Source organism: Mus caroli, unplaced genomic scaffold, assembly GCF_978045245.1.
Source record: "Mus caroli unplaced genomic scaffold, Mus_caroli_1 scaffold_2, whole genome shotgun sequence".
Classification (NCBI taxonomy): domain Eukaryota; kingdom Metazoa; phylum Chordata; class Mammalia; order Rodentia; family Muridae; genus Mus; species Mus caroli.
In genome coordinates, this window is record NW_028227257.1 from 78,648,711 (window position 1) to 78,664,527 (window position 15,817).

Consider the following 15,817-nt stretch of genomic DNA (forward strand, 5'->3'; position numbering starts at 1 on the left):
CCTAAATGCAGAGAGTAGTGTAGTCTGACCACCACAGACATGACTGGCACCTTGCAGTAGAGTTTAATTCTACACTAGGAAATGATCTTTGACCCAAACAAATAAATATGGCCATTTATGTATTCCCAGGATGTGGAAAGGGCTCACTTTCTCCTCCTATTTGAAAAGGTTCAAGAAATTAAGTCACAGTATGGTTATAGGTTCTAAAGTAATTCTTTTAAACTGACTTTTAAAAGCCTCAAAGGTAATTTGGTTATTTGGCATGTGTCATGTTTTAAATGCCTGTACTTGCTCAGTTTTAACCCCTTTCCAAATTCTCTCTGATCATTCCCCATGCCTGAAGAATTAAGGAGCTCAAATTAGCCTTTTACATCCAAGAAGCTGGAAACATAGTTTCAAGTGTTCAATGAGCTAAGGTTGTCTCTGCCTATAGATAGAAGAAGTACTTATAGGTCCTGTGGTTGTTTGAATAAAAATGGCTCCCATAGGCTCATATATATGAAAGCGTAGTCTCCAGAGAGTGGCACTACTTGAGAAGGATTAGGAGATGTGGCCTTATTAGAGTGGGTGTGGCCTTGTTCGAGGAAGTGTGTCACTGGGGGGGATGGGATTCAAGATTTCAAAAACACAACCTAAGCATAGCGTCCCTCTCTCTTACTGATGCCTGCAGATCCAGATGTAGAACTCTCAACTACTTCTCAGTACCATGTTTACTGTGTGCTCCCAGGCTCCCTGCCATGATGATGTGGACTATGGACTAAACCTCTGAAACTATTAGAAAGCCCCAATTACATACATTTTAAAAACAAGAGTTGCTGTGATCATGGTGTCTCTTCACAACAATAGAACAGTGACCAAAATGGGTTCTCTTTGTTCTCTCCCACTGGCTAGTTGAACCACTCTGACATGTCACAGCATAAGTCCCCTGGTATGCAAGCTAGTTCTTAGCTTGCTGGACCAAACCATCACCAAAGCTAGGGTAAATGGAAACCTTAAAGAACATAAAAATAGATAGAAATCAAGGGTTCTTAGCAGTTACTCAATGAAGCACTCTGGAAAAACAAGCCTAAGACAAACTGCTTCTGACCAAAATGCTTTAAGTAAGGATGGGTTGCTCCTACCTCAAAGCACCTGAAGTAGATCTCTCACAGATAACCTGCTTGACATCATAAGAGTGGCCAATCACGTGGCAAATATCTTAGACAAAGGTGACAAATGCCCCTCTCCCTTTCCTTAATTGTCTTGATCTTGTGACAAAGTTCCCTGAATGAAAGCAGCTTAAAGGATGAAGGGGTGTATTTTGACATTCAGTTTGAAGATATAGCCCAATGGGTCTCAACTGGTGGACCACCACCCCTTTGGGGGTTGAACAACCTTTTCTCAGAGTTAGCATATCAGATATCCTGTATATCAGATTAGGATTCATAACAGTAGCCAAATTATAGTTAGGAAGTAGAAAGGAATCAATATTGTGGTTGAGAGTCACTGAAACATGAGGAGCTGCTGGGTTAAAGGGTCACAGCATTAGAAAAGTTGAGAACCGCTGGTATGGGTCTTCATGATGAGAAGTCATGGACACAGGAGCTGAAGGCAGCTTGTTACAAAGCTCCCACATGCATGGAGCAGAAGACAATAAATGTCAGTGCTCAGGTCGATTCTTCACATGTACTCCAAGAGCCACACCCAGGGAAGGATGCTGCTCATCTTTAGGATGGCTCTTCCTGCTTCAATCAGCCTAAACAAGATAATTCTTCACAGACCAGAATAGAGGCTAACCTAACCTAGGTAATCCCTCATGGGTATGCCCAGAACCTTGTTTCCTATGTGACTCTAGATCCCATAAAGTTGATGAGCAATATTAATATCACACTGATGTGTGTTAAAGACTACAAATCTGAACCAAACCAAACAATAATAAATATCCTGACCCAACTAATACTAGCCAGAGCTACAACCACATGGTTCTAAGGAACCTGGCTGGCCATTCATCCCTGAGAACTTTGCACAGTGGGAGATAAGAGTGTCAGGCTCACTCTGACTTGAATTTGTCCTATGGTTATTGCTTCCTTGGAAGCATCTGCTGAGAGACAGGTCAAAGGAAGGATTTAGGTGTCTCCATACACCATACCTCAGCTAAAAATGTTGGGTCATTGAGATGATATGGGATGCATTAAAAAAGCATGGTAGCCACAACCAGATCTGGGTGACTTTCACTGAGGGAATCAACCTGTATTTGTGGTCACCATCAAACAGTCCCAGCAACAAGTGAATAATAAAGTGGACGGATTCTCCCACCCCATCAAGATGTCAGTTTTAGCTGGAAGGAAATGGAGAAGCTAATGGCTTTAAAAGCAGACGCTGAAGGGTCTGCTCTATCCAGATAAACAGAAACAAAGTGAACAGCAGCCTTGGGTGAGGTGCCTGCCTGCCTGCCGACGGGCGGGCCTCTGCTCTGACTTTTGGAGATTTTCCTTAGTTTTTCCTGGTGGAAATAAATAGCTTTCCCCCATGGGAGGCGTGGAAGCCTGGCCCAGCCAGTGAGCTGAGAAAATGTATTTAGTCAGTGGGCTTAGTTTCTAGAAACTGATTTAGAGGGGAAACCCTGACCTGGGTATCCACTGTCTATCTTGTCCCCTTCAGGGCTTGTCTGTCACATGTTATCAGTGTTTCCTGTTAGGTTAGAGTCTCCTTCCCACAATTCCCATGAAACTATCCTTATTCTTCAGATTGACTCAAGTTGTCATATAATTATCATGAGTCAATCATTAGAGTCCACGGGATTACAATGCCCTGATTTGCTTCAGACTAAATGACCTGCAGTACTGCTGAGCCAGGACTGCGATTCAACCCTGAGAAAGAGGAGCTGTGCGTGGGATCATCAAGAGAAGGGAGATTAGGTTCTGTGTAGTCAGTATTATCCAGCAGGGTGCAAGTTTGCCAGCCCTGATTCAAAAGCCAGAGGATTTCCGGTTCCAAGCATTGGATCCAGGCTACTCTAACTGCCAACCTTGGAAAGTTCTTCACTGTTACCTTGAGTGATATAGCTCAACAGGTAGTCTGATTCCTACACAGGCTGTGCACTCCACCACAACAAATGGAAACTAAATAGATAATAAGGAAAAAAAGAAAGTAACAAGAATAAGCCTGGCAAGGGAATGATTTTTGAGGAAGAAAGTGAGAGTATGAGAGATCTGGGGAGATGACACAGTCATCAGGAAGTGCTTGCTTGGTGCAGCAAGCATGAGCACACCAGTTCAGTCCCCAGAACCCATGTGCAAAGGTAGATGTGGTGTCCCGAGATTTTAATCTTAATGCTAAGGGGTTGGGGGTGCAAACAGGTGAATGCCTAGAGCTCCCTGCCCAGGCGGCTAATCAGGGAAAAGTGAGAGACAGTCTCAGAAGAAAAGAAACAACAACAACAACCCAGAGTAAAGCATGATTAAGGAAAGCAAGGGAGGTGACCTCTGAAATCTATACTCTAATTCACATGTTCATGCAAACCTATAGACATGACCTACACACACATGAACATACACATACCCATGTACATACACACACACAATCCATGAACATATACACACACATACATACACATCCATGCACATACACAAACACACACACACACATGCACACACACATACACATACATATACCCATGCACATGTACATACACACACACACACACACACACACACACACACACACACAGCACTGGAATGAGGGCTGTCACCATTTCCCCTCACAGAGCAGCCCAGGCACACAGGAACTGGATCAGGAGTGTTGATACAGAACTCTCTTTCCGACAAGACTCATTGTTCATGCAGATGCTTCTGTGTGCTTCTCTCCCTCCAAGCTGCGGGTGAACACATAGATCCTCCTGTGACACTCCTTGGAAGCCAGGGATGGAATGAAGCAAAAGTGGTGGTCAGAACAACCATTGTTCTCCTGAGAAGAATAACTGAGCCCTTGTTAACCCACTGCCAGCCTGACGCTTGTCTGGGAGAGGCCCCATTGGATAGAGGGCTGTAAATAGGAAACTTGAGACACCCAGTCATTCTTTGTTTTTTATTGTTCTGGGCAGCTGTGAGATGTTTGCTTGCAGCCTGTGCCCAGGGTTGTACCCTCATGGAGCACTGAGCAGTGCAAATCTCTAAGGCAGAGTACCCTGGGGACAAAGCACACTTTTCCCAAAGACAGTGCGAGAGGAGGCTCACAGATGAGCTGACAGCCACTGTTCAGTAGGTGGTAAACTGGCAGGGTAATGTGGCTAAAGACCAGTTATTGTTAGTAATACTGAAGAAAAATGAAAGGCAAGGCACACTTCAGAAAGACCTCTTAATATAGCAGGTTCCAAGTTCGAGAAATCCTGTATTGGGCTGGAGAGATGGCTCAGTGGTTAATAGCACTGATGGCTCTTCCAAAGGTCCTAGGTTCAAATCCCAGTAGCCACATGGTGGTTCACAATCATCCATAATGAGATCTGATGCCCTCTTCTGTGGTGTCTGAATTCAGCTACAGTGTACATACATATAACAAATAAACAAATATTTTATAAAAAGAAAGAAATCCTGCATTATAAAGATGCTATCACTTGAGGGTTAAATGCTAGGACCGAGACGTCCTCAGTGTTAACCCCAGCTCTGACTCTCACTTGCTTGGGACTTGGGGGAAATCACTGAGCCTTTCTCTGCCTTGGTTTCCTCATCTGCAGCATAACGATAGAACAATAGTAACCTCTGTATCACATTATTGTCTAGACTATGTAACGTACTAAAATAATAACAAATGCATGCTAAGTATATGTGTTAACTGCCATGATTATTACCAAAGAATGACTCCATCCATATGGAGGGCACAGGACAGCCTCCATATAAAGACTGATCAGCTGGGCGTGGTGGTGCACGCCTTTAATCCCAGCACTTGGGAGGCAGAGGCAGGCGAATTTCTGAGTTCGAGGCCAGCCTGGTCGGTCTACAGAGTGAGTTCCAGGACAGCCAGGGCTACACAGAGAAACCCTGTCTCGGAAGAAAAAAAAAAGGCTGATCAAAGTGCCTTATTAAGTCTGATTTTTTTCCAGAATCTAGACCCAATCATTGCAATGGTTATCCATATAAACGCTTCAGCCAAGCCTAGGACCTTGCCTGGATCTGACTGTCAACAAGAGAATTACCATTTATATCATCTCAGAGGTGTCCATGGGTGAGGCCTCGATGCTCAGTTTCAGAGCATTCTCACAGCTGGACACAATGGTCAGTCAGCAGTAGAGTTCTCAAAACCTGAGTTCTCCTTTCTTTGGATTGCAAACTCTATGAGGCTGGAGACTTCAGAGTGTCTGCTCTTTCCTGTATCTCTGTCTAGACCTGGGATGCATAGATTTGTTTGAGCAAACAGATAAACGGATGAAATAACCTCAGCTTAAACTCCACAGACAACTCCAGACTCGCAGCCCAGCCTGGCCCCCTGGCTTGTTTCCTCAGTGAAGATGAACTGGGGAAGCATGGACCATATTCCCTCCCTGCAGCTTTCTCGCGTCTCCATTCTGGAGTCAGCCACCCCTGCTCACATGGCTCTAAGAACAAGGTGTGGTCTACATCAGTTTGGCAGAGGGGAAGAAACTAAAGGTTTCTTCAAATAAAAAGGAAAAAGCAGCAGCTAGAGAGGTGGTGGCTCAGCAGTTAAGAGCACTCGATGCTCTGTCAGATACTGGAGTTGGGTTTTTAGGACCCACATCCTGCAGCTCACAACTGCCTACACTCCAGTTCCATGGAATCTAATGCCCTCTCCTGGCCTCTGAGCGAACCTGAGCATAACACACACACCACACACACACACACACACACACACACACACACACACACACACAGAGTTACACACAATATACACTATATATGTATTCGTGGTGTACATATATACATCTATATAAATCCCTATTAAAAATAAAACACACCTGGAGTCACAGCCTTCCTCTCCCTGAATATGGTGATCTGTCACCAGTGTCCAGATCAAGATGACTCTTTAGAAGAAGTCACAAAGAAATTCTATTGCCCACCCACCCTCCAGAAGCTGGCAAGTCAGAGTCTACTGAGGGATGAGGCCTTGGCCATTTCTGCTCTCAAGGACCTGCCCAATAGGCTGTTCCCAGTAATTTTTGAGGAGGCCTTCACTGATGGACATACAAAGATCTTGAAGGCCATGATACTTGTGTGGCCCTTCCCATACCTTTCTTTAGGAATGCTGATAAAGAAATGCAACCTGGAGACTTTGAAGGCTTGGGGGACTAGATACACTGCTTGCACAAAAGGTTTGAACCAGTAGATGCAAACTCAGAGCGCTCAATTGGAGGGATAAAGAACATGACTTGTGGGGGCTATAGACTGGATCCCATGAAGGTAAAGGCTTACCAGAGTTCACGACACAGAAGCAGCTAGTGGAAACCAGTCCTGACTGTGAGGTGAAGAAAGAATTGAAGGTGCCCAAAGAAGCCCTTGGAGACGCTTTGCATCACTAACTGTGACCTCTCACAGTCAAACTTGGATTACCTGACCTATTGCCTAAATATCTGTGAGCTCAATCATCTGCAACTTAGTCATGGAGTCATGTTGTTTAGAGGACTCTCAGCTCAATGCCCTGCTGCCTGCCCTAAGCGAGTGTTCTCAGCTCAGAGAGGTTGATTTCTATGATAATAATGTCTCTCTGCCTCTCCTGGAACAACTTCTACACCACACAGCCAAGCTGAGCCACCTGACCCATCAGTGACACCCTGTTCCTCTGGAGTGCTATGATGACAGTGGTGTGATAATAACATACAGATTAGAAAAGTTTTGTCCTGGGCTCCTGTATATACTCAGGGCCAAAAGACAGCCCAAAAGTGTCACCTTTGAAGAAACCCAATGCTCTCAGTGTGGTGGGTCCTCCATTTATGATCTGGAGATCCAATGCTGCTTTTTCGTAGAACTACTGTAAGGTTGACTGTGAAACAGAGAAATGGAAGCTTAAGATTGGGGATTGATGAAATCCTAAGTGAATGTCCACTGCTGAATGGAGCATGGATATGTCAATTATCTAAAGGTCTGAGACACACTGGAAAATCAAGATCTTCCTCTGAGTGCCGGGCGGTGGTGGCGCACGCCTTTAATCCTAGCACTTGGGAGGCAGAGGCAGGCAAATTTCTGAGTTCGAGGCCAGCCTGATCTACAGAGTGAGTTCCAGGACAGCCAGGGCTACACAGAGAAACCCTGTCTCAAAAATCTTCCTCTGAGCTGGTGAATGGTTGTTGCATCTGCAGAAAGTATCAAGCACTCCTTTCTCCTCTAGGATTAATGTAGCTTAAGTGTGTTACAATAGAGGCACTGTTTGATGAGATTGGCCCCCCTCTGTTCACTGCATACAATAAATGTGTTGACTTTAAAAAAATAAGTAAATAAAACACAATTATTGTGACACACTTCAGCATAGGCACTGTCTTTGAAATGGACCAAATAAGTTGCTCACACTGAGTGAAAGCTGAGATATTATCTGGATCCAGGTTACATGAGTCTATGGGGTTTCTGCAGTCTTCACGTCCCTGAGCTACTGCTCAGGTTTGTTAGTTGTGGCTGAATGATGTGTACCAAGGCAAATGCCTATTTTTGATAGACACGTGCTATCGTTTTCTATGGTTGCCTAGCAAACTACTACAAATTTAGCATCTTGATAGAATGTAAATGCATTATCTTATATTTTTTGGGTCAGGGCATCTGGGTACCCATGAACTGGATTGTCTCTTACTCTGAGTTGAAGCCAAGGGGCTGCCCCTCACTGTTGTTTTGCCTGGAACTGAGGTTCTGAGGCGGATAAGCACCCTAGGACTCCGCTTGATTGTACGCACCTCTCTTCTAACAATGCACTTAGCAACTAGTAGCAAATTGTGGATCCCCCAATACTAGCATGGCCCTATAGGTAACCCTTGCGAGTGAACCTGAACAAGGGACTGTTACTGGTGGTTGAGGTCTAGGCTGGGTGTCTCCAGGTTCTAGGTGCACACCAATGGCAAAGTGGCCATCAAAGCTTCAGTGTAGATCAAGGGGGACAAAAAAAAAAAAAGCATTATCATGCAAGACAGGGAACTGTGTGAGCGACCACACTCATGAGTACCAACATTTTGGCAGGTTTCTTCTGACAAGATTCAAGAGGAGACACAGTTGTGTTGCTATAGAGTATTGAGTAGGTGGTTCTCTGTTTTGATTGACAGGCTCAGATTATATAAGCCTTTGATCACTGGAACGTGCTGTGATGTACCTTATTTGAATTGTGTGCATGACCAATTATGCATAGGAGAAGGGGTTCCCCCTAAAAAGTTTTCTCAAGATTTGCCTTGCTGGGCATGTACCCCAAATCAGTCTAGGTGGAGCCAGCCCCCACATTCTATACCTGGTTATGTTCTAATATATATTTGAATAAAAACTACCCATAAGAGGGGAGTTATTTGATGGTTGTCAAAGGTAGGAGAAACGTATTCCATTGTTTAGAGTGGGGTTACCTGTAGGGCCATGCTAGTATTGGGGATCCACAATTTGCTATTAGTTACTAAGTGCATTGTTAGAAGAGAGGTGCGTACAATCAAGCGGAGTCCTAGGGTGCTTACCTGCCTCAGAACCTCAGTTCCAGGCAGAACAACAGTGAAGGGCAGCCCCTGCGATTGGCTGTGGGTTGTTCTCAGTGTCTAGCCTTGGCTTGTATTCCTCTCTATGCCTTCTTCAATAATTTTTAAAAAATATTTATTTATTTATTTATTATATGTAAGTACACTATAACTGTCTTCAGACACTCCAGAAGAGAGCGAATGGTTGTGAGTCACCATGTGGTTGCTGAGATTTGAACTCAGGACCTTTGGAAGAGCAGTCGGCGCTTTTAACTGCTGAGCCATCTCACCAGCCCCAATCTTCTTTTTCTAATGTGCACGTGTGTGTGTGGGGGGGGGGGGAATGTGTATATATGAGTGTAGGGGTCCATGGCATCCAGAAGGGGACTCCCTGGAACTGGAGTGGTAGGCGGCTGTGAGTCACAGTCACCTGAAGCCATGCTGGAAGCACTCTGGTCTTCTGCAGGAGCAGCTGCCGAGCCATCTCTTCAGTTTCCCCTCCCCCTCCACTTTTACCAACCTGTTTCTCAGAGGCCAGTGGCAGCTTTTCTATTCCAAATCTCTCTCTTTAAGGGTTTGCTTGATTAGCTCAGACCTATTTGAGATAAGCTCCTTTTTTGATTACCCTGTCTCAAAGATTTAATTACAGCTGCTAAAATCCCTTCACCTGTGCCCTCTTCTGTCACCTAATCTCGACAATGAGATCCATTGTCTCAGAAGTGAGGCCATACAGCAGGGAAGAAACCCTGTAGGGCAGTACCCTGGGGGACAGATGTCTCCATCACATTTAAATGAACTTTAGGAATACCCTGCCCAACTCTCCTCTGAAGGACTTTGCCTCTGTGAGAGGAAGCTGCTGTCCATGCTCCTGATTGCTCGCCTGTGCACGTATTTGCTCTTTGAATTCACCTTGAACCTTCAGAACATTGCTGGCTCCCTCATTAAGTTAAGTTGAATAAACTCTTGACATCTTGTACATTTTGCATTTTTATGGGTTATAATTTTACTTTTTAAAAATACCAGCCGTGAGCACCAACTTTTATATGAATATTTATCTCATAACTTTTTCTTACAAAGAGTGGATTTGTTGCTTACTTCTAGGTGTGCACACCTAAAGGGTTTTTCCCATACATTGGTCCAAGTTTAGAAGTGATGAGGATGCTGGCTTTCATTGGTCTCTTTGGGAGCTTGATGCTAACACCCAGTAAAACAAGCACTGTGGTTAGAGGACCTTAAACAGTAGCCCTGGCTCAACATCCTTAGTTAATTACCTTGTTACAAACAAACAGCATCAAAGATTACTTTCTCTTGAAATGCTTGCATTACAGGATTTTATAACTAGAGTGGGTAGAGGGGTCTCCTGTTCTTGGTATTCAAAATAATGCCCTTTGAGGGGTGCTAACCAGGCCTTTGTAAAAACAAATGTCAATACAATTAGGTATTGTTAAACTGACATACTCTGGGCTTTAGTCAATGCCTTTGTCTCCTTCCCAGCCACAGAGTGACAAGGGAAGGAAGAGGGGGCATTAAAGGGGTTCAGAATGTCTCTGTCTCTATCCTCAGCCAAGCCCTTTGAAGACAGGGCCAGGTTTTTATAATGGAAGACAGCTCGTGTGCAGCCAGCTCATGATCGCTTTTCTAAGCAAAGCAAAATCTTGCTCCTTCCAGAGAAGCCAATGAAAGCTTAATACCAGTTAAATAATACATAATAGTAAGATCGTTATCCTGTCTTCTCCCAGTCGGCTAACTTCGTAATGTGTAAATGCTTATGTGGTGTGTGAAATCAAAGGACATAAACGGCACTAAAGGGGGGAAGGAACGAATCTGATCAGAAAGCCTGCAGAACACAGACCACAGAAATCACTTTCCCGCTCCACCAGCACCACCCCACCGGAGCCAGGCTGACAGACTGAACAAGAGCCTTTCCCTTTAGAGCTTAAAGGCATCGTTCTGATCCTAACACCGGGCACCCTCACCTCCCACCCACCCCGTGTCTCCTCTTTCCCTCTCAGATTTCCTCTTGCATTCCGCCTGGGAAAAGTCCAGGCTACACCTTCACAGCTCTCTCTTCCGAAGCCATTAGCAAATATTGAGCATGTTTCTGCAAGGTGTGCCCAGGAGAGACAGAAAACCTACAGGACTGCTTTTCTCTGTTTCTCATTACCTGTTAAGAATGAGGCAACAAACTGATAGAGAAAAAGTGTCAAAGGGGACTGTGAGGGGGCCTCTGTGAGGGTGGGGGGAATGGTTTGTAAACTCTAAAAGGCAATCGAGTGGAGGTATGCAAATTTTCTGCATTGCTTATGCATCTGTCGAGGTCATCCACAGCCAGCTCTATTGATTATGATTAGGTAATTTATTTGTTAGTGTTTCTGCTAATCTTCTGTTAGGACCATCTTCTGCTCTTAGTGTATCTAACACCCTTTGATCAGATCATTGGCTTATTGGTTATCTACTTTGCTGCTAAACGATTCTCTATGATTGCTTTCTTCATTACACACCCTTATTCCAGAGGTAGTTTCTATTGTGTCCCATTACACTAATGGAAATTATTGACATGGAAATTGCTGGGTGCTAAGCTCAGGAATTCCAAGACACACAATCACACTGTCTTTCTCCAAGATGGAGAAGCTCTTGAATAATGAGCAGTAAATATTGATGTGTTGGGGAGATTAGTTAATTGATGTAAATCAAAGAGAAAGAACCAGGAGCACCTTCAGAAAGAAAACACAAAATAGTTTGCATAACCATGTATACTCTGATAGAAATGAACACAGTGGGCTTGGTGTTTATTGGCTTCTACTTAGAAACTTAAACACAAGTGCTTTTTATTACAGTGCTTTAAAAGCTGGGCAACAGGTAGAGAAGGTAGCCCTAGTCTGGCTCTGATATGTGTTATATCACCCATTGTTAGCCACTAGCCAACTGTTGCAATTGAAGGCTTAAAATATAGCTAGCCCAAATGAAATGTGTTGCTATAATAGAGTGCCCATCATATTTGAGAGAGCTGGTAGGGAAAAAAAAAGGAACGTAAACTATCTCAATGTTTTTATTGATTCCATGCTGAAATAAAACTTTGACTAATTGATAATAAAAACATTATTGAAATTAATTCTTCCCTTTTTTTAAACCTCAGTGTGGAAGGCTAGGAAAACTTAAATTACACGTGGGATTCACACTAAAATTCTATAGCATTGCATATACTTCATATTGCATTTCTGGAGCACGAGTACTGACCTCACTGGAATTCTTAGTGCATAGACTCTAACATGTCATTGTCAATATGAGAGCAACTAGCTACACGTGGCACATATGTTGAAATGTAAATTTTAAAGTTAAATAAAGGGCTGGAGAGATGGCTTAGTGGTTAAGGTTCCGTTATGCTCTTGCCATGGATCTGAGTTTGAGTCCCAGTGCTCATATTAGACACTTGGAAGTTCAGCTCCAAGGAATCCAGAATCCTTTTCTGCGTTCCAAGGGTACCTATACTCACATATGCATAGATCCATACACACACATGTCAGGTGATACAGTTTGGACCATTTGAAAAAAAAATCTGATAGCTAAAATGCTCCAAATACTAAACCGAATGGAAAATTTAAGTTAAGTCACAACCGAAACACAGGAGCACTAAAATGATGGTTTACCAGCCAGGCCTATGTGTGAGGCTAATGGCACACGGAAGGACTTCATGCTCTGGTTTGTTCCATCCTCAATATATCCCAGTACATATTGAAAATAATCCAATATCTGGAAAATCCTATCCAAATACTCCTGGCCGCAAACACTGTGGGTATTTAGCCTGAAGGCATACAAGGGTAGTGGACCCTTCAAAGAGAGAAGGCACACTGCCCTGGGAAGCTCCACTCAGGACAGATCCAGCTGTGCACATCACCAGGAAGGACCAGGACTGATGACAGTCCCCTTTGTCCCTGATGAGATTGCCGGAGAGCAAAGCCAATCAAAGGTAAAACTCTGCAGGCAGTGACATGTGACAAGTGGGGATCAATACTTAGCTGGGTTTTTGTCCTTGGATGCTGTAATCTCACGTTTTTGCTGAGCACACAGCTTCATGGGTGATGTTTAGGGTAATCACCTAATTTTGATGAATAGAAAAGATGATAATCAGGCAGAAAAAAACTATAACAAATCAGAGAATAAAAGAAAATTGATATGTGTGTGTGTGTGTATATATGTGTGTGTGTTAGCATTTCTGCTAAGCATGAGTGAAAAGTCCTGGCTCCAACCTAATCCATCCAAACCCAAGAACTTCCATGTCTGCTTTAGCCACTCTCTCGGTGGGCAAAATTATTCCTCAGTCTCTTTATTTGGTTCGGTGTTCAGAGACAGGATTTGTTCTTGAAAGTAGGCTGGCCTCAATCTTGCCATTCTCCTGCCTCCCACACTTGAGTGTTGGAATTACATCACAGGTGCCATGCCCATGTAAAAGTATGAAGCATATGTCCTCAAAACAACCAGCCAAAGTTTTTCCTCCATTTTGTTTTGTGATGATGGGAACCAAACCAGGGCCTTGTGAATGGCAGCCCAGTGTTCTACCACTGAGACCCAGCCCCAGCTCTTCTCTTTGTTTTTTTTGGGGGGGGGGGAGGGGAGGTGGGTAGGAGGAAGAGTATAACCTCTGTTCCTCAGGGCCAGAGAGCCCAGGTGTTCTTGGGGAAAATGTGAGGAAGCGGTAGGCAAAGGGATAAATGCTAGCATTCTTTATTTTCTTTCACAAGCACACTTATTTTGTAGTGTGTGCATTGCACACACATGTGCAAGTGTGTGTGTGTCCAAATATGTTCATTTGAATATATTAGTGATTGACCTTCAGAAATGCAAGTGTCATGTTTGCCCTCACTGAAAACCTGCATGGGACTAGATGCTCATTCTTCACAGAAATAAACTGAGGCTAGGAGTGGAGCTATCAGATCAATAGCCTAACTGGGAGAGTAAGCCTGGTCTCTGATGTTCAGTTCTGATTTGTATCACAGTGGCTTTCCAGAGCAACGGGAATGGAGCCAGAGGGCTCCCTGCCTCTGCCTTCAACTTGGATATAAGTGGGTTAATATTGTAGGTTGACATAAACTTGGTTATAACTGGGTTAATGTTGTAGGTTGGCATCAACTTGGGTATAAATGGGTTAATACTGTAGCTTGCTTCCCAGGCCATTGGGTTGAGCCTAAGGGAGTCTCCAGGGACTTTGCTTACAAAGGCAAGAATATTCATTTTATCTCTGATACATGGCAGCCCCTATCCAGATTCCAGACTCGTCATCTGTGAAGCCGTGGGCATCCTGGCTCTAAACTGTTTGCTCTCTGCCAACATAGCTTCACATGGCACTTTGGGGTAGTTTTTAATTCCTTTTTTTTAATTTAAGATTTTATTGGGCAGAATATAAAATTTGAATGTTTTCATAAATGCTTAAGCATCTTTAGGGAGGCTAATTTATAGGATTTAAATGCAGTTGAAGCCCAGATTCCTCAGTGGTGGGGGCTTGACGTTGAAGAACAGGAAACTGCTTGCTCTCATTGCTCAAACTCAACTATAAAAAATTAAACGGCCTCAAAAGTGCAAGCCAGGGAGAATGCCTGTAGGATGTGCATCTGAACATGAGTGACGGCACAGGAGAGAGAGAGAAACAGGGTGCTTTGTTTTCACTGTATCCCCTCTCTGTTGCTTCCTTCCACTGGAGCCTGGCAGAGAGACCCCGGACCTCGGAGGTGACCCAGTCTGGCCTTTCAGTGCAAGGCACAATACTAGCACTTCTCAAAGTCACTTTTGCCACAGCTTCCTACCCAGCCCCTCCCTTGGGACTGCACCTCAGGGATGGTGAGGCCCCGTGTGAGGAGCGTGCATTAAGCAAGGGTTTGGTTGTGCAACAACAGCCTTGCTGTCCTCCTGGCACCCTCTCCCACGGAGCTCAGTGCAGCCAAAGTGCAGGGCAAGGTTCCCATGCTTTGGGATTTTTTTTTTTTTAGCCATATTTTGTTTCTATTTTCTATCTCCACTCTTGGTTTACTTTTTTTTTTTCTTCTCCAAATGATGCCACAGCCTGGCCAGAAATCCTCCCTCTTCTCTGTTCTCAGACAGAGCCAAGTGTGTATAAATGAGTAGGTATTCAGTACCATAGAGGGACATTTTCTCTCTTCTCCTGTGACATTAGATGCTTGGGCTCTCCCTCAGTCCTCTGGTGCTCAGCGAGAATGGTACCCGGGAGAGTCTAAACTCCTCTGGCCCAGTTGTTTTTTTAACTGTACACACTTGATACCATTCTGACCTTCAGATCAGGAGATTAGAAATCGAGTAGCCACGGAACGAATGCAGCCACCGACATTTGAATTGTGATTATGCTGTGCCTGGACTCAACTCATGCTTACCACAATCCTGAGACAGCGGAAGTCTGATAGATTCTGTAGTTTGCCCAAGGCACAGCCATCTTGAGCAGCCACTGGCAGATGCAAATGGGTCCATGCCTATCCGAGCTTTTGTCCCCGCCGGCAAGAACACACTCAGGACAACCGGAATCTTCTGTGGCAAAGCTTTATTGCTTACTTCTCAGGAAGATCCCGACCCCAGAAAATGGAGTCCCTTATATAGTGCTCAGCCATGACGTTTCAGCACCTGATGTGGCGTGACAGCTCTTGATTCGTTGCTCGCCCATCACACCACTATTACACCCCGAGAATGGGCAGTGACTAGGAGTGAGTTCACTCTCGCACTTGCGCACAAGGCTTGTTTACTAGTTTGTCACAGCGGAGGCCAGCGCCATCTTATAATGGTGATTGCTCGCGGCATGCGCACGGCTCTCCACAGCGATTGCTCGCTGCACGGCTTTCCACATCTCCCCCTTTTTATTTTATTAAATTGAGGCTGGACTAGGTCTGTGTAATTATGCCCATCCGCTGTGGCTCCTGTCTTAGGTCGTTCCTCCAATGTCACAGCCTTTCCTGTCATAGGGTAACCCTATTGCCACTGGGCCCCGTGTCTTAGGATGATCTGTGCATGAGGAAAGTTGCCCATCCCTGGATACCGCAGTGCTATGTGACAGTAACTACTAAATGACCTATGGCGAACCCTACAAAAGAGGCCAGCCACCAATGTCAACTAATTTTTGAGCATAGATAGCCAGATTTCGGGGGAGGCGCCTTGCTCAATGGCAGCAAGTGCTTGCGCTATCACAACCTTGTCACGTGT

General features: G+C 44.5%; 1 pseudogene; it reads left to right on the top strand.

Moving 5' to 3' along the window:
• The first annotated feature begins 5,976 nt into the window (after positions 1–5,976).
• Positions 5,977–6,508, top strand: LOC110306739 (oogenesin-1 pseudogene; annotated as a pseudogene).
• Positions 6,509–15,817: the final 9,309 nt, after the last annotated feature.